Source organism: Neomonachus schauinslandi, chromosome 3 (assembly GCF_002201575.2).
Source record: "Neomonachus schauinslandi chromosome 3, ASM220157v2, whole genome shotgun sequence".
NCBI classification, from domain to species: Eukaryota; Metazoa; Chordata; class Mammalia; order Carnivora; family Phocidae; genus Neomonachus; species Neomonachus schauinslandi.
Genome location: NC_058405.1, coordinates 114,778,919 through 114,788,653, shown reverse-complemented (window position 1 = coordinate 114,788,653; position 9,735 = coordinate 114,778,919). Strand labels below are relative to the sequence as shown.

The following is a 9,735-nucleotide window of genomic DNA, read 5'->3' as shown; positions in this document are numbered from 1 at the left end:
CTGAGTCACAAGTAATTTGGATTCCAGTCATTCATTTATTCATGAATATTTACTGAGGGACTGCCATGAGCTAGGTACCAAACTTGACTCTAGATATACAGTGGAGAGAACAAAAGAGACAAGATTGCTGCCCTCATGGAACTTATCTTCTGGTGGGATAAAACAGGTAATAAGAGAACAAACTAATGGACTGGATGCTGTAGAGAGTGATAGGTACCATGAAGGCGTACCAGATAGGAGGGAGAGTGTCTGAGGAGTTGAAAGTTCTCCTTGAGGAATCTGGGAGAGACTTAAATGAGGAGAAGCAGTCACCCATGCATGTGTAGATCTGGAGCAGAATATTCTAGACAGAAGGGTCAGTTTGTGCAGAGAGTATGAAGCAGGAGTGGCCTAGAAGAACACCACTGTTGATGGAGAGAATGAGAGGAGATGTGATCTAAGAGATGGGCGGGAGCAGGTCACTTGGAGCTCTGTAGGCCATGGCACAGGGTGTAGATTTTATTCTAAGTGGGATGAGAAGCCACAGAGCTTGGAGCAGAAGGGAGACATAACATGATGCACATCTTGTACAGTTCACTTTAGCTGCTGTGGGCAGAGATGCAAGAAGGCATGCTGGCCCCTCCGGTGAGAGGCCGTGTGCATTAAGAGATGAGGATGTCTTGGGCAAGGGTGGTCTCCGTGGAGGCAGAGAGCCCTCAGGGGGCTCAGGGTGCGCCCTGCAGATGGACCTACAGGACTCGACCAACTCCATGCAGGCAGGAAGAGAAGAAGGGAGTCGAAGGAAATCTCTTGGATTTTGTACAGTACATGGTGACGCCATGAACTGAGACTGAAGACTGGGGACAAGAAGAAAAAGACTTTTGGGGGAGAAAAGGTTTTGAATTAGCCATATTACATTTGAGATGACAGTGGACAGGCAAGTGTAAATGTCAGATTTGCAATTAGAGATTTGAATTTGAAGCTCAGTGGGGAGGTCAGAGATAAAAATAGAAATTTGGGAGGCATGGATGTGTAGTTGGTTTTTAAAACCATGGCACTTGGTAAAGTCCCATGGAGATTTGTCTGCTTTTTTTTTCTTTAACAGGCAATATCTAAATCAAAATGAAACAAAACACCTGCAACGTTTCATTTCGGTCATTGTTTTACCTTCAGACTTTCAAATACCATTCTCTTTCAAGGCCGTTGCTGTTAAATACATATTTCATTGGATGTTTTCACATTCCCTGTGACTTACTATCAGGAACGTCCTTCACTTCAAGTCTTGATCGGTTTCTCTATCTCTAGTTTTGTTTCTGTACCTTCAGACCCTCAGACAAAGGCAGCTGATGCTCCATAATTCCCCGAGGCCATGAGTGTCTTAATGAGGACCCAGAAGAAGCATCTGAAGAGTTAGACAATAATTTATTTGAGCATAAGAAGGAAGATCCATATTTAGATAATTCTCTTCCCACAGCATCATTATCTCAATGCTTCTGCTGACAGCCTTAGAGATAATAGCATTCAAAATGTAAATAATGAAACAATACACATGGTAATGAGGGAGACTCAGAAAATACAGTAGTAATGAAAAAATAACAAGACAGCGATTCTCATATTGTAAATACACAAGTTTGCATTGGTGACAGATTATCTCTGTAATGCCAAGCTGTAATAATTTCAAAGCCAGTGTAACAACTGCTGAACAACATATAAGGTGTCAATCCAGTGCCAGTTAATACATTTAGAGAATTAGGCAGGCTCTGAATAATTATGAGCATAGGCAGATCTGGAATGGGCAGGTTGCTGCAAAGTATGGGAGTGGCAGACTGCACACCAGCTAACATAAAGAGTGCTTCTAGGCAGGTGCATATAGGAAATCAGAGGCAGAAAAATATAAAAAAAAAAAATCAAAAGCCACAGACTTGGCTACATATGCAAAAAACCCATTGGAACCACTCTGTTGAATAGGCTGAAATCTGTTTTCTACAAATAGGAAAGGGCTTAATTATTTTCCAACCTTACTCTTCCAACGCGCTCTGTTGGATTTCTGTTTCCCTATCCCTTGGTTGCCTTGCTGGCATAATTCATGCTTTTCCAATATTAGCAGAGTCACATCTTATTAATAGGGACTCATATTGGGGTAGTAAAAGTTTCAGTGTTGTCTAAATCAATCTCACGTTTAGTTCACAGCCTCTCACTTCCTGTTGTCTTAGGCCTGACCAGAGGGCTGGGCTTGTTGTGTTCTCTCACTTCTCTTCATTCTTCACTTCAACCCCAAATATCACCCCTGGGTCTTCCAGGGGGAAGGAGAAGGCTGACTGAAGGAAGCCTTGACTTGTTGGGATTCAACGTTGTTGTCTCTGTAGGGCAGAGGTTCAGATGTTGGATCCTTCATGGGACATATTTATGTGGTACTTTGGAAGTCCTCTGAGAGCTCTGACTTGGGCCATTTGTCCTCAATCATTTGAGATGCACCTCTAAGCTTCTTAATGCTGGAGTCCCTACGACCCAACAAGCTGCCTCCTTGGGCAGGATATATCCACTTCCTAATCCCTGGAATCTGAATGTTAATGGTAAATGGGATTTTGTAGATGTGAATAAGTTAAGGATCTTGAGATGGGGAGATTCGCCTCGATTATCCAGGTGGATCCAATGTAATTACAAGGGTCCTTGTGAGAGGGGGGTGGAGGGTTGGAGTCATATTGAGAACATGTAAAGACAGAAGGAGAGGTCAGAGAGGACAGAAGATGCTACACTGCTGGCTTTGAAGATGTAGGAAGGGAACATGAGCCAAGGAATGTAAGCAGTTTCTAGGAGCTGGAAAAGACAAGGACACAGATTCTCCCCTAGAGCTCTAGAATGAAAGTGGCCCTGCAGACCCATTTTAGCCTCCTGACCTGCAGAACTCCAAGAGAATAAATTTGCATTGTTTTATACCATGAAATTGGTGGAATTCCTTGCAGTAGTAAAGGGAAGCCAATACAGGTACTTTCCAGATGGCTTGGGTTTTGCATGACGTCCTTTTGAGCTGGCCTTGCCAAATCATCAGAGCACAGACTACTCCCACAGCTGCTCCCCCTCCTCACCCCGGTACAACGGCTCTGGTCGATCTCCATCTTCAGAATCCTGAAGGCAGAGACAGGCACCAGTTTCAAGGTGCCCCGTTGCCTCCCAAACCCAAGGGAAGCATGTCAAACTCTCCCCAGAGTATTTTCACAGTGGATTTGAACTGCAGCTTTTGACTACTCACAGTGAAGGGAAATGGGCATCTCTTTTCCTTGCCCTTCTAATTATCATGAGTAGTCTGCAGAACCTTCCCTACTTTCTTTAAAAGGGAAGAGTCCTCTCTACTTCATCACATTGAGAAAAGAAAAGTCAAAATGTGTCCAAGACCTGGTAACTACTTAATTTCTATGGTTCCCCCGGGGAATTGCTAGTCAGTTATTTATATAGGCTCTTTGGGGTGTTTGGAGGTGAGGACTGATTTTTGTCAACTCTTAATAATTCACATGGATGTATTTGGCAGCTTTTTTGGGTAAGATTTTATTTATTTATTTAGCAAGTGCACACAAGTCGGGGAGGGGCAGAGGGAGAGGGAGTGAGAAAATCTCGAGGAGACTCCACACTGAACACAGAGCCGACACGGGGTTTGATCCCACAACCTTGAGATCATGACCTGAACCGAAATCAAGAGTCAATCACTTAAGTGACTGAGCCACCTAGGCACCCCTATTCGGCAGCTTTTTATAATATAAGGCAGTTTATTGGTTTTTGTCCTGTTTAGGACTTAATCTCAAATTCCAAGGTAACAGGACAAGTTCCATTTAACATGTTGTTGAACAATTTGTATGTTAAGTTCAAGGATGATTTTCTAAACAGAGAGAATGGATGTATACCCTGGGATTTGAGAATTCTAGGAGAGTCATTTTTATGTAAAACATGTATATTTCTGCTTAAAATTCTTTAGCCAGTGTCTACGTCTTTGGGTTAACAATCTACAAAGTACTTCTTGAAAAATGCAGCAGAGTGGGTTTGTGGATAACAGAGTAAGGATCGATCTTTCTTACTACTGTGTTCACCAAGTTGGTGATGGTAGTATTTTTCTAGTGACTAGCATGGTGCCTGATGCTAAAGAGACACCCAGCACATGTTTGTTGAATAACTGAATGAATAAATGAATCATTATATCTATTTGTGTATGAATAAATAACCTCTAATAATGTGTCATACAACAGCTTGATCTGGGAATGACTACTTAGGCTGAAGGCTGAAATAAGACATTCTTATAAAGCTGGCAGGAAGCCAAAGGACTCCGGAATGCGGGAGGTTGGGGAGAATATGCAGGAGGGAGGTGTGAGCCTGATGACAACCTCAACTGCTTTGGACCTTCCTTCTTGTTTTTGACTTTGGCTGCTAAGAATCTGCAAATGTTGATCGACACATTTATTACACCATGGCTAGAACAGTAGTGAGAAGGCCTTGGGTAAAACAAAACACTTTAAAAATAATTGTGTTATTTCCCCCACCACCTGAAAGACTAAATTTGGGTTCTGTCTTGATCTGGAGTCTTGGTATCTGGCTACCCAGCCATTTGGGAGTCCTTTCCGTAGAAACTCTATCATCATAGGTGATGGAGCCAGAAGTCTTGGCTGAGCTTCTGTGGACCACATGGGGTCATTTGGAAGCTTTTTGGTTTAGTAATGAGGCTCCTTGCTTTATATTACAAGTGAAGCACCGTAGATGTGTTACCCATGTTTCTGTCTTATCTACATTCTGTCCTTCCATGACATCTTACAGTTTTTGACTCTGAGATTTTTTAGATGATTGGAATAAATAAAAAATGCAACACTATAAAGGTTTCCAATAACCAAATGTTTTAACTAGGATATTCAGAGTATTCTAACCAGTCAACACTTAGATCAAGTTTTAAATCAGAATCCTAATTATTAAATCAGTGTGGAGGAACCAGGCACAGATATATAAGATTATTTTACTTTTGAGACATTTATTTAAGCTATGCTCTGAGGATAGCATTTCATTATGTTTAATATTTAATGTAAACATTTTTTCTCACTGATGTGTTTAGCTGTATCATGGAGAAGTTTTTAATGTCTGATTATACTGATAATTTAGTGATTAAAAAAACTGAGCTCAATTTGTGTCAGAAAAAACTAGATTTAATTTTCTATTTCATGTCATGCTTCCTAAAGTTAGTGAGTGATATATTGGTATAATTTCATATTTTGGTTAGATAGATTTACCTTAGTGCATGTATGCATTACCGGTTTTAAATTATTTAAATATAATAAAATAAACTTATGCTTAGAGTAAAATTGAATATAACCAAAGCCTTCTTTGAAAATGGAAAAAGACCCTTTGTCTTTCTTAAATGTGAGAATTACCTTGTGAACTCTTTTATAGTCGTACTGGCAAAGCACGGATATGCTGGTTAATAAACACTGCTGGATGCTATTACTACAATGAATGAAATATTGAACTAGTTGAAATGTATCCAGGAAGTGAATTGTAGTACATATTGTGAGGTACTAAGTCAAAGAATTTTTAAACTTGTCAGTTACCCTTGACACGTACTATTTAAACAAGATATTATAGCTCTAAATTACCAGATGTTTTACCATGGGGGCAAAAAGTAAATAATTAAAAGGGTATTAAATTTATGTAGCTGTGGGTCAACGAATGATTTCTGAATAATAGATTTTTTTTTTTTTGGAGGAAAGAAGAGTAGAGGAAGGAGATTAAAATTTAAAAAGTGAAACAACATGCTCAGTGGGAGATCTTGGGCTTTGGACCTGGCAGATGGCTTTTCACCTTTGCTTGCCTCTTAGTAGCTGTGCGTACTTGACAATTTATTACTCTCTTGTGCCTTAATTCCTTCAGTTTTAGAGAAAATAATTCCTGTCTTCCAGGGCATTTATAAAAACTAAATAATGTATAGTAAGTAAATTGCTCAGGGCCTGGCACTATACTTTTGACACAACAAATGGTAATTCCTTTCTCCCCTCTAAAGAAGCCTATTCAGACACGAGATTGTCCAAATGGAATCATAAAATTATAGAATTTTAGAGATGTTTGGCTCATTTAGAAATTACCTATTGCAATTCCTTTTAATGTGGAGATACAAAATAGGCTTTGGGGGCCAGAAGCAGTCCATGAAGAGAGAAAGAGGAGGAATTTATCTGCCTCGTCTCATTTCACCTATCATTTCTCAGTGGTGAAATTTACTCTACAGGATGCTCAGGTTCTCACACTTCCAGGTGGGCTTAACCAGCAGTCTGGTGTCCATTCAGCAAGCCAGATCCCTAGGGTATGGATTTCACCGAACCATAAAGAGGCTGTGCGGCTCAGTGAGGTGCTGACCAAGAGAAAGACAAATGGAGGCAGTCAAGGGCATCTGAAAAGATTTGCACCCAGTACAGATGCATTAGCAAATTGAATCCTTATAACAGTCTTAGGAGATCAGTATTATTATCCTGTTCATCGTCGTATCCCAATAATGGTATCTTGTGGGCAGTCCGGGTACCCTGGACTGGTGGCAGCAGTGGGTAAACACTCGCACCATGAGGAGTGGGAAGGACGCACCTGTGGACCAGCTGGGGACTGAGCACCGCTATGATCCCAGTGCAAAGGTGTGGAGGTACCAGGTGCTGCTGTCACTGATACTCTCCAGGCAAACCGAAGACCAGCTCGGGTCCTGACAGTGGACAGCATCCTGCAGGCAGATGACAGCACGCTGGGCACGCTCATGTACCCCGTAGGCTTCTGGAGGAACAGGGTAAAGTACATCAAGCAGACCAGTGCTATGTTGCAGCAGCGCTATGGCAGGGAGGGGCGTTGGGCCCAAGATGGCACACTTGGCCATGGCGGTGGCCTGGGGCACCGTGTGCGGCATCGCGGTGGACACGCACGTGCACAGAATTGCCAACAGACTCGGGTGGACCAAGACAGCAACCAAGTGCCCGGAGAAGACTCGTGCTGCCCTGGAAGAGTGGCTGCCCTTGTGCGACAGGGTGGGGGCTGGCGGGGCTTCTGCTGTCTCCTCTAACCTCTCACCTTCACAGGGAGCTGTGGAGGGGGATCAACAGACTGTTGGTGGGTCTCGGCCAGCAGACGTGTCTGCCCGTCCACCCATGATGCCAGGCCTGCCTCAACCGAAGCCTGTGCCCTGCCGCCCGGAGCCTCTGCGGGCGTGAAGCTTCGGCCCAGCCACCACTCTGGCCCATCTGTGGCGTGCCTTTGCTGGGGAGCTACAGCCTGTTTATAATAAAGCTTGGGAGTTGTTTGCAAAAAACAAGGGCGGGGTCATACATGTTGGTCATCTGAATTACTGAATGATTAAATGAGTAGATGAATGAAACACGAGTTCCTATCTCCCAAATCAAGACACTTCCCATTTTGTTGTAGTTTCCCATGTCAAAAGGATCCCACATTTGTGTTTTTTCAGAGTCTGACATAAACAAGTAAGCAAAAGATCCAGAGTCCCATTTACTTGCCTGGTCTGTCTCTTAAGAAAACGTTTGGCTTCTCAAATAGATCTTCATTTAGACCTGGAGCATCAAGCTCAACGGCCTTCAGTGACCAGTCAGAAAATGTAAATGAATAAATCCGGTATAAAAGCAATAGGCCAGGGGCACCTGGGTGGCTCAGTCAATTAAGCGTCTGCCTTCGGCTTTGGTCATGATGCCAGGACCCTGGGATCGAGCCCCGCATCGGGCTCTCTGCTCAGCAGGGCGCTGCTCAGCAGGGCGTCTGCTTCTCCCTCTCCTCCCTACTTGTGCTCTCTCTCACTATTTCTGTCGCTTTCTGTTTCTCTCTCTCAAATAAATAAATAAAATCTTTAAAAAAATCAATAGGCCTCGGGCAGTGCAAGTGCCACCTAATGTCATTCAAATTTAAATTTTAGCCAAATAAAATAGGTCTGAAGCCAAAGTAGGCCCTCTCCAATTAGCTCTTCACTTAACATCAATTGTCCTTATATTCTTACAAATAACTTAGATGTCTACATCCAAAACAGGAAAGTTATTTTTTTTTAATGAAAATTAAGATTACCTGATGTTAATACTGAATTAGTAGTATGTACAATCACCAAAAGTATCTTTCCCAAAATGTTGCAAAACCTTATTAGGACATCTACTGGCATTCCCGGCTGGACCTCTTTCCATTCTCACCAGAGTTCATCAGCACAGACTTGGAGCTTGGGATCTGACATATTACCGCTAAGAAGCATTGGTATGCATATTAGGAATACGTAATTAATCTTAATAGCATTAACTTATTATCCTAGAATGCGCGGTCATAGTAATGCAGGTTCGCACTGGCATACACATGCTCATAATTACGGGAGGGATATTTCTTTACCCTTCTATCTGGTCTTCTCTGATAAGTTGTTATGCGGCTGGCATTCAATGCAAACTGGAGTTTGCTGGCTTCTGATATGCATTCTCTTACTAATCAGCAGATTACTTGTGTGGAGGCTGCCCACCTCTAAAGCTGTGCTGTCACATTTGGAATAAATAATAGAGTCTTGCCTTGAATTTATAAAATACTGAATGGCCTAGTTTAGACTCATTTAAGTAGAGCTTGGTGAGTATGGTTTTCATGCGTAAAAAGGACATTTGCTGGACATAGTAAAACCTGGAAAATGAATACTACCATATCATTATAATAGTGATTACCATTGAACAGAATTTGGCATAGAGTGGTTACAGCAACTAAAATACAGAAAAATTATAATATGGTCCCTCTGGTCTGGACCAATAAAACCTTTACTGAAAATGCTAAATATCCCCATTACAACTAGAGGATTAAATTTAAAATACCTTTTCAAATTTACTTTAAGCTACTAGGTCTTCCTTATAGAAAGTGTCCTTAACTCATACTGGTGAATTTAGTATTGATTCTTTGATAATGAGTAAAAAGAACTATTGACAAAAGCAACAGGTTCTGAATAAATAACAGCAAGAGAAAAAATTTTGTAAGTGCAATTGAAGAATTTTTTTTGTGAAACCTGGAATGAGCTGGAGACATCAAAACAATTTGATTTCAGGAAAAAAATACTAACAAAAATAGGTACTAGAATTAGATTAGAACAGTGAAACTCTGGACTGATTTTAATCCTCATCTTGGCTCTAAAAGGAACTTCTTAAATGAGAAAACTGAGGTGCAGAGGTGTTATTTATTCAACTGATAAGTGGTAAAGCTGGCATTTATACTTATATGTTGCAGACTCCAAAATCTTTGTTCTTGTCCCCATCCATAATCAGCAGGCTGTCTTGGTGGCAGGTTGAGAACAGTTAGGTAAACAGAGTTATGTGAAAAAGAGCTCTGAGGAGGGCATTTGTTTTTTTCAGACCGCTGTTTACAGCTACAGCCTGATGTTAAGAAGGAAACCTGCTTTTAAAATGTTAAAGAAAAATGACTCTGTGCTCCTGGGTTTTCAATAAGGATCTTCTTCTAAAACAATTTAGCTAAAACCAGGTTGTTCAATACAAGTGAAGGCAGATGTCGAATTTACAATACTCTGATGCCTGTGCAAAATACATATGTACTAGCAGATGTCAACTTTGCCCAAAGAACCAGATTCTTTTAATCTTTATAAAAGAGATTCACAGTTTCTGTGAGTGAACTTCAAATAAGTTACCATTATGTACCAACAGGTTTACTTTTTCATCTTCAGCTCCTGAGGGGCAATTCCCACTACCCTGGTTTCAATACCCCTTAGACAGTCATTGTCACTCT

The 9,735-nt window shown here is 41.4% G+C and overlaps 1 pseudogene; it reads left to right on the top strand.

The window, feature by feature from the left end:
- The first annotated feature begins 2,917 nt into the window (after positions 1-2,917).
- On the top strand, positions 2,918-7,320 carry LOC110592329 (annotated as a pseudogene).
- Positions 7,321-9,735: the final 2,415 nt, after the last annotated feature.